The 7310-nt window shown below is 42.4% G+C and overlaps 1 protein-coding gene across 12 annotated transcripts in view; it reads right to left on the bottom strand.

The window, feature by feature from the left end:
* The window catches only part of ATXN1 (ataxin 1), a 272506-nt gene that overhangs the window by 58132 nt on the left and 207064 nt on the right, over positions 1-7310 (bottom strand). The window contains exon 1 of one of the 12 annotated variants that reach the window (XM_025213221.1): positions 2064-2250. The exons of the other annotated variants lie outside the window; for them this stretch is intronic. The gene's annotated coding sequence lies outside the window, so the exon portion shown is untranslated. Of the gene's footprint in view, positions 1-2063; positions 2251-7310 lie in introns of those variants that run through there. 12 annotated transcript variants of the gene reach the window in all.

Here is a 7310-nt window from a genome sequence, read left to right as displayed (position 1 = left end):
ATGTTTCTCATCTTTTCTTTTTTTTTTTTTGCATCTAGTTATGAATCCAGGAGCGAACGGCTACATCTGTATGCTGGCCTGCTATTACACAGTGTACCATAAATCTGATACTATATGCAAAACACCATATGACCCTGTCTCCCACCCTACACATAGAGATAAGCATTGTCTACTCTCCATTTGATTCACTCTGCTGAAACTAAGGGTTGTCAGGGAAGTCTCTGAGGTTCAGGATTTTTCTCACCCAATTAGTACAGAAAGAGGGCAGGTTTCTTGGGATAATGTATTGGATGGTGACAAAAATGTTTCCATGGAGTTTTATAGCAAAACAAAATCGCTGCCCTTTATCTGATACGTGCACATTTCATACTTGCAATGTCTAAAGTGATTTTATGACTAAATCCTGGGAAAAATGCAAAGAATGCTTGGCTAAGAACATGCTTTTCCAGTAAAAACACAACATGGCTTATTAACTGTGGCACTTGGAAGAGACTGTTCAACATAAAGTGCATATTTTTTCAAACTTGAGACCAGAAACAAGCGCTTGGCTATCAGGTTTCTTTGGCATCAGGCCCCAATTTGACTAACTGTACATTAAAGGGTCTTAAGGCCTTCTACTGTATGTTAGTCACTGTACAACTAAAGTGCTATTCTATTAAGCGTGCCTGGATAGTTTCAATCGGAGTCAGGGTTAAAACCTTCTGACTTCTTCAGAACATATTCATCAGAAATAATAAAAACAAAAAGCACCATTAACTACCTTTTTAGGATTTCTGCAGTCCCTGAACAGTGACCTTGTGGTGGCAACACATTTCAAAGTCACTGTAAGAAATGTTAGTTGTGGCAGTGTCAGGGTGGGGCCAGTGCACAACCAACTGCAAGAGAAATACTATTAGTGTTACCGTGAGAACAGATTAGGCTGTTTCCATTCTATCTTTGAATTCTGGTGGGTGTAGGGTGATGTGACTTTAAATGATGTCAGATTACCCAGTCTACATTTTTTCTTGGAAAGAAGCTCCTTCCCCCACTTCTAGCAGGAAAGCTTGTAAATACCATGCTTTAGAAATCTGAACTTAATCAGAATCTAAAATGAACTGTATACTATTCAGGGTTTCTGCCGCTGAAGAACGAGAAGGCGTGGATATCTTGAATAGCTGGATACGCTCACGTCTGCTCAGTCAGTTTCACGCAACTGTGAGAACCCAAGAAAAGGGTCAGTCTCTATTTCTGGATTAATACCCTGGAAACAGGATTTCATTCCCTGGTGCAGGCAGAAATCCAAACAATTTCAGGCACATTTGTAAGCAGGTCATAATGTCACTCCTCCTCTCTCCCATTAAAATACTAACTCCTAAAGCTCCTACCTCTAATCTGCATCTAACAAACAGTCCTACCAGTACAAAGGGATAAGAACAAAAATCAGTCCCTCTATCTCCACCACAGGCAGCCTCTGGAGACAGTTTGTCAGGAAGCAAAAGCACTTACTTTGTTTTCTTTTGAAACAACAACAGATTTGCACCTATCCCCTTGCCCCCCCTCTAGGATGAAAGGCTGGAGGATGCTTGGGTGGAGAGGGAGTGAGCCTGACCACATCAGCATAAAATCAAACCAAGTGGTGGCTATTACCCTCCCCGAAGGCTGGTGGTGAACAGCTGTCTCAAACCTACCATGTTTAACCACAGCGAGGTCCTTTTTCCCCTCCAGGACAGGTGGTCAACCCATGAGGATTACTCAGTTTACACTCGAGTCAAAACACGGCAGCCAAACCCCTCCCAGCCTGGGACTAAACCCACTTAGTCATCTCAAATCAAAAGCGATTTTGCTAACCACTTTGCCACATGGTTGCATGCTGTTCAGTGCTAGCTATAATTAACTAGCTACTCATTTAGTGTGATACCAGGCAATCACATTTCACTCTAACTTATAAAATGTTTCAGCCATGTCATTAATTACTTTTTTTTCTGGTTTGATTGCTTGGGTAGGGCAAACAGGTTCTCAAAGTTTTAACTTTTATTTGATTTGTTCATTAAGTCATAAAGAGATAACAGGTTGAAATTGTTTACCAGTTTGATGACGAGAGAGGGAGAAACTGCTTCTCATCTGACCGTACTTCTGGGTTAACTCCAGTGAAACTGAAAAGTCTGAAATAGCTAGCAATGAACCCTGAATCAGCCCCAAAGAGAAAATGAACACCAAACGCAACTTATTTCCACTGCTAAAGAACTCATGAAAGGCGGAATGAATTACGGAGATCATTTCCTCACATGTGAGTACCATTTACATTACACCACCCTCCTCCACTCCTATTTATACCCTGTCAAGCAGGCTTTCAGTGATATTAATAGCTAAGTGAGGGTCACTGGATGTCAGAGCTACTGTTCGACCTAGAATTATTGTTTCACCTCAAGCAAACAGTTATTAATTTCTGAAGTTAGAGAAAAGTTTTAAAATGAAAATAAGAACTGCATTTGCCATACTTAATAATATCTGCCTCTCTTCCGGAAGATGGAGTCTCAAACAAATGTCTCCCCGCCCTATTTAAAGGTTATATTATTTCTGAAAGGATATGGAAAGGGGAAAAAAATCATATTTGCTCTTTCTGATAATATTTTTGCAATATATATTTTTTTAAATAGGAAACAGATGTAATTAGGGCTAGAGTTCAACCTTCTACATTTGTCCAGATTTCTCACTAACATCAGTGGGAGCGGTGTGTAGGCTGGTGTTATGAAATAGGCCTTGATATTCAACCAAAAGAAAAAATAACAGACAAACCCAGAGATGCTTGTAATAAATATGAATGATTAAATAAAATAAGGAAATTAAGCATAATACTATCTTTTCTGAGAAAAGTCTGGTAATTACCAGAGTTTGTGTGTGAATGTGTAAGAGAGAGACCATTTTATGGTTCACAGAAACATGGTTTTACTCATCACAAGTTTGTGTATGCTGGGGTGGGATTTCCCTCTTCTGAATAATTGTACCCTTCTCGTGATCACCCTTCAAGCTTGTTAGTTACACTTCTGCCTACTTTTCCTATAAACGCTCCATGACTTCTTTATTCTTGAAGTGCAGTGACTACATGTCCCTGAACCGTTTGTACTCTTGTCCAAGATGTTAGTTACTTGGTGCAGCTGACAAGCCCTACAGAGAACTACCAAATGCTGTATTAGGCACCTTTATACACTTAGCATCATCTCATCCATTTCAGTGTCTCCTTTAACCTTTACAGTTAGAACCCAGGCTTGCTGCTATGCTGTCCACAAATGTCAGGCCTGGCTTTAACTCTTCTGTTACTCCTTTAAAATCTACAAATAAATATATTGCTGATCCAAAGAAACTCTTAGTATTTGTTAATTTATTTTGTTTTTACTCTTCTCCCAGGATGGCCTGTAATGGAGCACATGCACCTTCTCTCTCAAGCAGCTTTCTTGATTTATTTTCCTCTTTTTCTTTTTTTTCCTATTTTAAGTGACTTTGAGCTCAGAAAAATGTTTGCTCAACAGCTCTGGAGATGAAAACCTTTCAGGATTTAAAGAAAGAGAAAGAAAGGAAGGGGAAAGGGAAGAGCTCTGTTCCTCTATTACAGGAGAGGGAGAGAGCTCACTAGCTCTCTTTCTCTTCCCTACAGTGAAAGCTCCCCTTCCTCTTTCAGTCTCCTTTAGTCACTGAAACTATCTGTATTTGTCCCCAAGAGACATGCTAAGCAGCATAAGGCCAAGATTTCCCATACTAACCCCACCAACAGGTCTCATTTTCCAACCTGGAAGTATTGCTTCTATTGATGAAATGGTTATTCTCCCTTGCCATGCAGTTTGACACCTGTGTGGAGGCCAAACAGAAGTGAACTGAGGCAATCTGCTTGTGCAGGAAGTTGTGAAATATACTGTAAACCCCCCTGCTGCTGAAAGGTACCCTGTCATTGTATATTCTTCCCAGTATGTATCTGTACACACTAGCAGACACCTGAATATGGGGCCCTCAGCCATGTACCACCCAACATGAGTGGGCCATGACATTCCACAGCATGAGCTAACCATCCCCTTGCACTCAAACAGCATTAGTGTCTGTTCCACATGGGTCCAGTCTGCTTGAACCACAAGCAAGGAAAAAGCAGCTCTATGTGCCCTCTTGTTCCTCAGCACTACTATGTAGGACAAGACAGGACTTAGTCCTGAAAGGGAAAAATGTTAGCTATGATTTAAAAAAACCAAACCAAACCAAACAAACAAAAAGGAAAATTAGGTCCAATGCTTCCAGCTCCCCTACCCACAATGCTAAAACTCCAAATTCTCACCAGGTTCCCATGTGAGCATGAGAGAGAAAAGATTGTACACTGTCTAAAAAGAATAACCATAGAAAATTACTAAGAAATCTCCCAAAACAATGATGCATCAGTGTCACTGTTGAAAAGTAATTACTTTTCCCAGAAAGCATCTAAGAAGCTATTTCATTAATAACAACAACAATAAATAGAAGCCTACCAAATGTGTCAAGGGAATTCACGCATCAAGAGACAAAGGTAACATGTTTATTCCACTTCATTTTTAGGTGGCAAACTAGTACTCTACCCCAAACTAGCATAGTATATCCCCCATCACAAAAGGTAAGAAGGTTAGCAGCATAATCCCTTTTCTAAGTTCAAATGCACATACCAAAAAGTGGAAGAGGCACAAGGAAACTCAGGTAACTAAAACAGAAATTACTAATAAAGAAGCTGACAACCCAGAGATCGTACAGACCCACCGGCTTACGAATGATCTTATTGGAAGATTCTAAGGAAAGAGTTTGTGAGCAAAACATAAAGTTAAGTAGCTTGAACCCATAGGAGAATTACTCATCTACAGAGCTTTCTAAGGAAACTGCTCTCAATCCTGCAGGCATCTGTAAATAGTTTAGAGTCACTGACCTCATTTGCTAAACTCCAAATTTAAACTTTTAAACCATTTTTTTCTTATTTTTAAAGTTTGAAAATATAAAGAATCTGCTACTGATTAAAATGTTTGCATCAAAGACAGAGTTTCCAAAACGTCCCTGTTTAACTGATGGGGTTGCCTTTTAGGGCTCTCAAGAGACTGCAGAAAATGGAGCTCTCTCTTTCACATCTCAGGCTGTATTCTGCTGGACAGAAACTAAGATAGAGTAACAGTTTCTATTTAATTACCATAAATATGGTGTTTGCTTCTGTCACTTTTCAATCCCTCTTGAACTTCATTTTTTGAAGTGATAATATATCTCATTATGTATTAAGAAAACAATTAAACAATAACAACAGCTCCCTGAAAACTCTAGCTGGTCAGAAAATGCGGAGGAACCCCCCCCAACATAAATCTGAAACAATCTTGTTTCTATTTTATAGGGAAGCTCAAAATGGAACTATTCTTTTTCCTTTGAAAATCACAAACATTTTTTACACCACACATGCACACATGGCCATAACTAGACCTGAGAGTTGATCCCAACCTTTCCTCCATAATGGGTTTGCAAACATAGAAAACAGAAGTATTTTGATAAACACATTCACTGCCATTACTCACAAAGATCACAAGTTTAAAAAAATCAGGCAATCAAAAACCAGCTTGTTCTTAAAGGTAAAATGAACCCTCTAAAACACTATTTTCAGGCAAAGCTGCTTCCTTCATTGCCTGATTCTGCTGGAAGCACAAAACACAATGCATCAACCTACCACCTCAGCCAATCAGAAGGTGAGAAGTTAATAACTCCACAGCACACAACTGTTGGTTGAGTTTGCCAACATCCTTCATGTGAATGGATTAAATACGGTTCTCATCTATCACTTAATAAAGCAGAAATAAAGTCAGGTTAGCAGAACACAGCCATGGGATCAATACTGTGCGGGCCGGGAGCGACCCGAGCCCTTTTTCGTGCTGCACGCAGGCTGTGGCCAGCAGCCCGGGCACGCTGGGTCGGAGAGGGAAGGCCGTTGAGCTGGAATTAGGCACAAATGCGTAGTGGTAGTTTTAAAGATTGTTTACTTACACCGAGATGGCAGTGGTGCAGGCTGGAAAACTTGCTTGAGTTGCGGTTACAGACAGACAACACAGACGGTCTCGTGGAGGTTGCTAGGCTCCACGGTGCAGAGCTCCGGATGCTCTGGGTGAACAGGCCACCAAAATGGAAACCGTAAATACGTCTTATAAAAGTCGCGCTCGAAGACGGGAAGAGGTGGGCGGTGGATCAGGCCGCCACGCTCCTCTGGATCTCACACAGGGTTTCTATTACCCTGCCGTGTACCCAGAGTCCCCACGAGATGGATGTGGAGTCCTCTTCGGCTTGGGCGGAAACTGCTCAAGCCTCTTATACGGCTAACAGGCCAATCGCTAGCCGCCACGTGTGAATAATTTAACACTAGCCAATTAGGGGGAACGAATTTGCATACCGGTGGCGGGAACTCTTTTGCACCGTGCATTCCTCTTGCAACATGAGCAATGCACTCTACAAAAGAAGCTGCAGAAAAGGCGGGAAACTCGTCCCTGCACCGGGGTTTCCTCTTGCTACAGGAAACACTCCCGTGCAATGCTCTGCAACTTGGCGGGGATAATTCTGGTGCCGAAGCACACACACAATCATGCCTTTTGGGTCATGACAAATACCACCTGCAAAGGAAAGAAATGTTTGGCTAAACCTTGACATACATTTTCTTTAAACATCTTGCTTTGTCCTGATGGCTATGTGGCAGCTGGACACAATTACTGTGTGGGACAGCTTTATCCCAGAGGTTCCCGGAAAAGGAAAAAAAAGCCCAGCTGTAACGATCAGCCTAGGGCCGATAACCTTTTCAAACCATGAGCCAGAACAACCTGGCTTTGGGCTGACACGGGCTGGTGGCTTCAGTGGTGCATCAGCAGCAAGGCGAGGTTTTGTCTACTTCTGTGTTGGAGCCAGAACCACTGCCACTTTTCCCAGCCTCCCCATTCCTTAGCTGGGGAGGGAGCACAACTTCCAGCCAGAGGGAGTTGAACAGGAGCAGGGGGCAGCTGGAAGCTGGGTCAGCACTGTCACCACTTCTTCCCCATCTCCCCTCCCAGCTGCAGTGTGGTACAGCTGCAAGTTGCTCAGCCCTGGCTTAGCTCCCCACTGGCTGAAAGCTGCACCCATGGAGCAGGGAGTGGGAAGAAGCAGCAGTGCTGCTGACCCCTAAATTAGTCAGTGGCCTTAGAGGAGGGCAGTATGGAGCTGCACAACTGCTCTTCCCTAGTGGGCGGATTCTGAGGGAAACATGTCCCAATGAGGCACAATCCTAGCCCCACCAGCACAGTAGACAGCGTATGGCCAGCCTGCTCTTTAGA

This window comes from Alligator sinensis, unplaced genomic scaffold, assembly GCF_000455745.1.
Source record: "Alligator sinensis unplaced genomic scaffold, ASM45574v1 scaffold743_1, whole genome shotgun sequence".
In the NCBI taxonomy this organism is placed as follows: Eukaryota; Metazoa; Chordata; order Crocodylia; family Alligatoridae; genus Alligator; species Alligator sinensis.
Note: the sequence above shows the minus strand (reverse complement) of the source record. Positions and strands in the feature narration are given on the sequence as shown.